Here is a 7,500-nt window from a genome sequence, read left to right as displayed (position 1 = left end):
ACCCGATCGCGGGTAAACGGCGGGAGTAGATGGGACTCTCTTAAGGTACGCGGGGTCTGTAATCGCTCAATGCGTAGCCCTGCCAATCTTTTTCTGGCCAGGCGCGTGTAAACGGCGGGAGTAGATGGGACTCTCTTAAGGTACCCGGCAGCTGTAATTGCTCACAGCATAGCCCTGCCTGTCTTAATGTGGCCAGGCGCGGGTAAACGGCGGGAGTAGCCTGGACTCTCTTAAGGTACCCGAGCGCGTGTAAACGGCGGGAGTAGATGGGACTCTCTTAAGGTACCCGGCAGCTGTAATCGCTCAAAGCATAGCCCTGCCTATGTTAATGTGGCCAGGCGCGGGTAAACGGCGGGAGTAGATGGGACTCTCTTAAGGTACCCGGCAGCTGTAATCGCTCACAGCATAGCCCTGCCTGTCTTAATGTGGCCAGGCGCGGGTAAACGGCGGGAGTAACCTGGACTCTCTTAAGGTACCCGATCGCGGGTAAACGGCGGGAGTAGATGGGACTCTCTTAAGGTACGCGGGGTCTGTAATCGCTCAATGCGTAGCCCTGCCTATCTTAATGTGGCCAGGCGCGGGTAAACGGCGGGAGTAGATGGGACTCTCTTAAGGTACCCGATCGCGGGTAAACGGCGGGAGTAGATGGGACTCTCTTAAGGTACGCGGGGTCTGTAATCGCTCAATGCGTAGCCCTGCCAATCTTATTCTGGCCAGGCGCGTGTAAACGGCGGGAGTAGCCTGGACTCTCTTAAGGTACCCGAGCGCGTGTAAACGGCGGGAGTAGATGGGACTCTCTTAAGGTACGCGGGGTCTGTAATCGCTCAATGCGTAGCCCTGCCTATCTTAATGTGGCCAGGCGCGGGTAAACGGCGGGAGTAGATGGGACTCTCTTAAGGTACCCGATCGCGGGTAAACGGCGGGAGTAGATGGGACTCTCTTAAGGTACGCGGGGTCTGTAATCGCTCAATGCGTAGCCCTGCCAATCTTTTTCTGGCCAGGCGCGTGTAAACGGCGGGAGTAGATGGGACTCTCTTAAGGTACCCGGCAGCTGTAATCGCTCACAGCATAGCCCTGCCTGTCTTAATGTGGCCAGGCGCGGGTAAACGGCGGGAGTAACCTGGACTCTCTTAAGGTACCCGATCGCGGGTAAACGGCGGGAGTAGATGGGACTCTCTTAAGGTACGCGGGGTCTGTAATCGCTCAATGCGTAGCCCTGCCTATCTTAATGTGGCCAGGCGCGGGTAAACGGCGGGAGTAACCTGGACTCTCTTAAGGTACCCGATCGCGGGTAAACGGCGGGAGTAGATGGGACTCTCTTAAGGTACGCGGGGTCTGTAATCGCTCAATGCGTAGCCCTGCCTATCTTAATGTGGCCAGGCGCGGGTAAACGGCGGGAGTAACCTGGACTCTCTTTAGGTACCCGATCGCGTGTATACGGCGGGAGTAGATGGGACTCTCTTAAGGTACGCGACGGCTGCAATCGCTCAAAGCGCGGTAAACAAAATACTACAACCTTCATTTCGGGTGCAAAGGTGGCCTGGCGTGGAGCTAACCACTGAGTAGCATTCGGGGCCCGGGTGTAGCTCGGTTGATCTGCAGGGACCTGAGTGGGTGAAAACGGCGGGAGTAGCCCTGCCTATCTTATCGTAGCCGTGAGTGCGTATCCGACGGGGCAATCCAATTTACCGGTAATTATAAGTGAGAGTTTTGTCATGGTGATGATTATTTTATTATTGTTGTTGTTATTATTATTATTATTATTATTATTATTATTATTATTATTATTATTATAATTATTTTTTATTATATGTATGAATTACTCGGATTCATTTATGTCATCAGTATGATTACTAAATTTATTAATAATAGTGTTTGTGGTCGTAGGCCGAGGCTTGGGTGACTGTCATTACGTGGAACGACGTCGAGAAGCTTCCGCGCCGGTCGGGCAGCTCTGACGGCCAGGGCAGCTGCCATCGCGGATAAGCTGATGGCTGGAATGGTCGGGCTGACATGCTCCGCGAGGCTGCTGGCCGGGAGGAGAGCCGCGCTGGCCGAGGAAGTATAGCTTCCGTCGTCGGCAACGTGATCGGCTGAAATGCTGCCAGCTAGGGTGAGTGAGTGAATGATTCATTATTAGTAGTCAAGATTTATTGCATGGGGAGATATTTTCAGTGTTGTGCATGGCAACAAAAACTTTAGTTAATGTGACATTCTCATGTATAATGTGTATTTCATAATTACAGGTTATAAAATTAATCTGAATGTATTTACTCGAGAAGAAAATCTCTAAAACTTAGTTTTATGCAAATTTTAAAGAGAATCCTTCGCCGCGAATTGTGCGTCGGAATTATCTTTATTATTATGATTATTATTTTGTTTTAGTTGTACTGTGATTTCCGTGGAGCAGATTGGGGAGATGCGCTTTCGGTCGAAGGGGGGGGGGGGGGGGGATGCTGGCGAACCGACTTATTAGGATCAAGTAAATTTATCTAAATTTGAGAATGTTTCATTTTCTCTCTTTACTGAATAAGGTAACGAACAAAAAATATAGCATTTTTGCCATTATCATCGTCATCACCGTACGAATCGCCATCAACACTGTAAATACTATCTCTGCAATGCGGAAACTGCACGCTCGCGGGATACATGAAAGGAGGAATTAAAAGACAAAACGAAGAGAAGAAGGAGAAGGGAATTTTAAGACCCGGTAATTCCTTCTTATGCTTTAATCTTCCTTAAGAAGTAGGTGTAGATAAGGAATAAGAAGGGTAAGAGAGGAGGAGGAAGGAGAACTAATGACCCTCCTGTATAGCATTCTCTTCTTGTTCTTCAGTCTTCCGTAAGGAGAAAAGAAAAGAAGATAACGAAGGAGCAGAAGGAAAGTAGAAGAGGAAGAGGAAGGACCATTTAAAAGACCATCCTCTATGTTTTCTCTTCTTCTTTTCCAATCTTTCCTGAGAAGATGTTAAGGAATAATAATCATCATAAGCAGGAGAAGAAAATGAAGAAGAAGAAGAAGAAGAAGAAGAAGAAGAAGAGAAAACTAGGAGGAAGCAGAATTGTAAGAACTTCCTGTATATTTTTCTCTTCTTGTTCTTCAACGTTCCTCAAGTAGAAGAAGGGGAAGAAGAAGAAAAAACAATAGGAATACTTTTGGACCACCCCTCTATATTATCTCTTCTTGTTCTTCAGTCTTTGTAAAGAAGAAGGTAACGAAGAAGAAGAAGAAGAGAAAAAGACAAGGTTTAAGCAGATTTTTAAGACCCTCTTGTATATTTTCTCTTCCTCTCCAATCTTCCTAATAAGTAATATGATGATGTTGTAGAGAAAGAATAAGAAGAATAAGAAGAGAAAACGGCAAGGAGGAAGGAACGTTTTAAGACCCTCCTGTTTATTTTCTCTTCTTGTTCTCCTATCTTCCTTAAGAAGACGTTAACGGAGAAGAAGAGAAAGACAAGGTGGAAGCAGAATTTTAAGACACTCCTGTATATTTTCTCTTCTTCTTCAATCTTTCTAAAAAGTAGTATGATGATGTTAAGGAAAATGTAGAAGAAGAAGAAGAAGAAGAAGAAGAAGAGATAACGACATGGAGGAATGAATGTTTTAAGACCCTCCTGTATATTTTCTCTACTTGTTCAGTCCTCCTTAAGAAGAAGAGGAAAAGAGAAATTACAAAGAATTACAAGAAGAGAAGAAGAACCATACGAACGACGATTTTTTAAACTTAGTTTAGTGCAAATTTAAAACAGAATTATTCGCCGCGAATTGTGCTTCGGAATTATCTTTATTATTATGATTATTATTTTGTTTTAGTTGTACTGTGATTTCCGTGGAGCAGACTGGGGAGATGCGCATTGGGTCGAAAGGGAGGGGGCTGGTGAACCGACTTATTAGGATCAAGTAAATATACTAAAATTTGAGAATATTTTATTTTCTCTCTTTACTGAATAAGGTAACGAACAAAAAAATAGAGCACTTTTGCCATCATCATCATCACCGTACGAATCGTCATCAACACTGTAAATACTATCCCTGCAATGCGGAAACTGCACGCTCGCGGGATACATGCTAGGAGGAATTAAAAGATAAAACGAAGAGAAGGAGAAGGGAATTTTAAGACCCGCTAAATCCTTCTTATTCTTCAATCTTCCTTAAGAAGTAGGTGTTGATAAGGAATAAGAAGAAGAGGGGTAAGAGAGGAGGAGAAAGGAGAATTTTTGACCCTCCTGTATAGCATTCTCTTCTTGTTCTTCAGTCATCCTTACAGAGAAAAGAAAAGAAAAGAAAAGAAAAGAAAAGAAAAGAAAAGAAAAGAAAAGAAAACTAGAGAAGTTAACGTACGATCCGAGAGATGTTTATTTGGAAGGGTGTGGGCTGTGAAATTAGGGAAATGGTGGATGATTTTAAATCTTGCTTGCTTAGTAAGCCCACCTTGTCCACTAAGCTTGGGCTATTGTCATAGCATCAACCGTCTCGACCCATGGAATGCCTATGGACTATGTCGGACCGTTACCACAATCAAAGGGGAACGGAAACAAATTCATTAATAATATTAGTAACAAAGCAGAAGAAGAAGAAGGGGAGGGGGAAGGAGAACTTTAGGACCCTTGTCACGCGACAAGGGTGCAATACATTACAGGCAATAAATACACAGAAACAAAAAAAACAAAACTTTAGACAAACAATCACTAATCTACGCCCCTTAAACTACTAACCACATACCCTTCTAATTTAGTGGCGTCACACAGGCGGATAACCATGCCATGGGCAACGCCACCGTACACTAAACAAACCATATCTACTATAAAACCACTAACTCCAGTACTCTAACTAATTTGGAGGCGCTGCAGAGGCGGTTAACCAGACCGTAAGCAGCACCACTCTTCACTACTCTAACTTGGTGTCGCAGTAGAGGCGGAAAGCCGGACCGTAAGCTGCACCACCCTTCGCTAAATCTAAAGTTATACTGCATACATCTAAAAACAAAAGCAAAAAGGAAAGCAACTGGCTGATCACGGCATCCCCTGGTAATGAGGGAACCCCTTCCACCCATGATGCCGCTATCAGCCACAGCCGTGGGTCAGATGACATACCCACCTAAACCTCTATCGCAATGTGTTCCTTCACATTCTTTGCGTGGCGAATCGCTGAGCTGGAACCCAGTCCATCATGCAATTGCCCCGTCTACTAGTCTGCGTCGTCTCATTACACATTGCCTACTCCCTGCTGTTCCACCATAACCTCGGAACTATTATTATTATTGTGACGGAGAAATCCTTGGAGCAGAAAGAGGTGAAAGAAGGTGCTGGGTGGAATGGGTCTAACTACTATACCAAAAATTAACTTAAAACTTTAACATAGGTTACATTTCTTTTAGAATCTCAAACTTAACACACTTTTCACTTGGTGAACTAATAAAGTGACAGGTACAAATAGCCATCTTGAAACAATAACTGGAAAACCCCAGATTAGGGAATTTTACAGATCGGGGCTTCAAGCTCTTAGTTTACAAATTCTGAGATACCAGATCCGGTTTACAAAATTTTGCAAACTCTCTTATGTTTAGACAATTTAAGAGCACTTTGCTCCAACAACTTCACAGCCTTCCAGAGAAGCACCTCAATATTGCAGTTGAATTTAGGAAACACGGTAAAAGAGCTTACCTGTTCTCCAACTTTAACTAATCACTTACAGCTCGCTAAGGGCAAACTTACACAACCCCTTACAATATCTGGCCTCTCCAGGCACAATTTACAATTAACAAAAGTTAGTACGCAGGGGTATCTAATAGCCAACCTACTGGACCTTTGTGGAATAAGAATAACGGGTTAAATTAATGGCCCGAACACAAAATGAATGGACGCGTATACTCCTAGATATTGAAGAATAAAATCCTAACGGGGCTCCCGGCCCAGTGATACAGGGGCTAAGCCCAATCTACTGTGGTGACTCGAATGGAGGTTAATTTAATACATTACAGGAAAGAAAAACAGTCACAAAATCGTAGTCGCCTCAAACTAAGTTGAAGGGAACTCGAGATGGTGAAGCACTCTCTATCCGCGGTTTGCAGTTGAAAACTTTATGAAATTTTACAAAAGCTGAACGAAAATTTACATTTCAGGAAAGGTTGGTTACATAATTAGAAATAAGGACCTTCCCCTCGTGTAAGTCTGCGGAGGTAGCTACAGAAAAATAAGTCTGGTGGTCATTACCTTGGCTGTTGGTCTGCTCGGTCTGTCTTAACACACACACACACGCGCGCGCGCACACACACGTTCGCACGCACGCACGCACGCACGCACGCACACACACGCGCGCACACACACAAATGTACTTTAAAGGTTGTTGTCTTCCCTATACAGCTCTAACGGAGGATGAACGATTTATCTTGTTTGGAAAATTCGTGAACTATCTCGGAAAAACTTTTTAATTTGAAGGTGCTCATTTTTTATCCGGATGGCCGCTTGTAGGGGGTAAAGGGTTGGAAATAGATGTATGCCGTCGCGGACATTTTTGTACAGCTTTTTACGCTCTACAATTCGTACGCTTACACCTTGGGCCTAACGCTGACAGTTCAGGCAGCGTAAGCGAAGAAAGCTTTCGGTCGCGACCTTTTCCCTAATCTCTTCTTAATTACTTTCTATTTGGCATTAAATCCATCATCACGCAGTGCACCCGTCCGGATTACATCACCCTGGAATGGTTATCGTAATTTACGATACCACTTCACATCGCCATATGGGTCGCACCCGCACGCGGACTGCCCAGTTTGGTCGAAGCGGCGGCCGGGCGCTGGCGCTGTGGAGGCCATTTTGTGATCTGCCGGACCCCCTTAGTACCCTGAGATACTCGCCGCCCGATACACTGAGAGCGGCAGCTTGCCTGCCCGCGACTGCAATGCTGCGAGCCTCTGCACACCCAGTGTTCATGCTCATATGCGGCGCTCAGTAATGTTGGTAACCGCTCGCCCTTGCTCGGGCGTGAAAATGTAGCATCGTACGCCTCTCGTACGGTCCTGCCGACCTCGGCAGCGGTCGAAGTGGAGATGTGACGATGGATGGTGAAGGGACCCGATCCCTAGTGAAGGCCCGTCCGGCCGGGTGAGAGCCCGTGCTCGGCGGCCTATGAAATTTTAGTTGGCGGCCACTCGGTCGGCCAACGGAGCAAAGCAAGTCTGTGTCCCGCAGGCCGCACTCGTCGGCGGCGGGCTACGACGCTCGGTTTCGGCTCTCGAGCCAGCCAGCTCCCTGGTTGATCCTGCCAGTAGTCATATGCTTGTCTCAAAGATTAAGCCATGCATGTCTCAGTGCAAGCCAAATTAAGGTGAAACCGCGAATGGCTCATTAAATCAGTTATGGTTCCTTAGATCGTACCACTTTACTTGGATAACTGTGGTAATTCTAGAGCTAATACATGCAAACAGAGTCCCGACCAGAAGTGGAAGGGACGCTTTTATTAGATCAAAATCAATCGGTCGGCTCGTCCGGTCCGTTTGCC

The 7,500-nt window shown here is 45.7% G+C and overlaps 1 non-coding gene across 1 annotated transcript in view; it reads left to right on the top strand.

The window, feature by feature from the left end:
* Window positions 1–7,247: 7,247 nt before the first annotated feature.
* LOC137501108 (small subunit ribosomal RNA) overlaps window positions 7,248–7,500 on the top strand; it is a 1,925-nt gene continuing 1,672 nt past the window's right edge. Inside the window, exon 1 of the ribosomal RNA XR_011018370.1 lies at window positions 7,248–7,500. This exon is cut by the window's right edge and continues 1,672 nt beyond it. This is a non-coding gene — a ribosomal RNA (small subunit ribosomal RNA).

This window comes from Anabrus simplex, chromosome 5, assembly GCF_040414725.1.
Source record: "Anabrus simplex isolate iqAnaSimp1 chromosome 5, ASM4041472v1, whole genome shotgun sequence".
In the NCBI taxonomy this organism is placed as follows: domain Eukaryota; kingdom Metazoa; phylum Arthropoda; class Insecta; order Orthoptera; family Tettigoniidae; genus Anabrus; species Anabrus simplex.
Note: the sequence above shows the minus strand (reverse complement) of the source record. Positions and strands in the feature narration are given on the sequence as shown.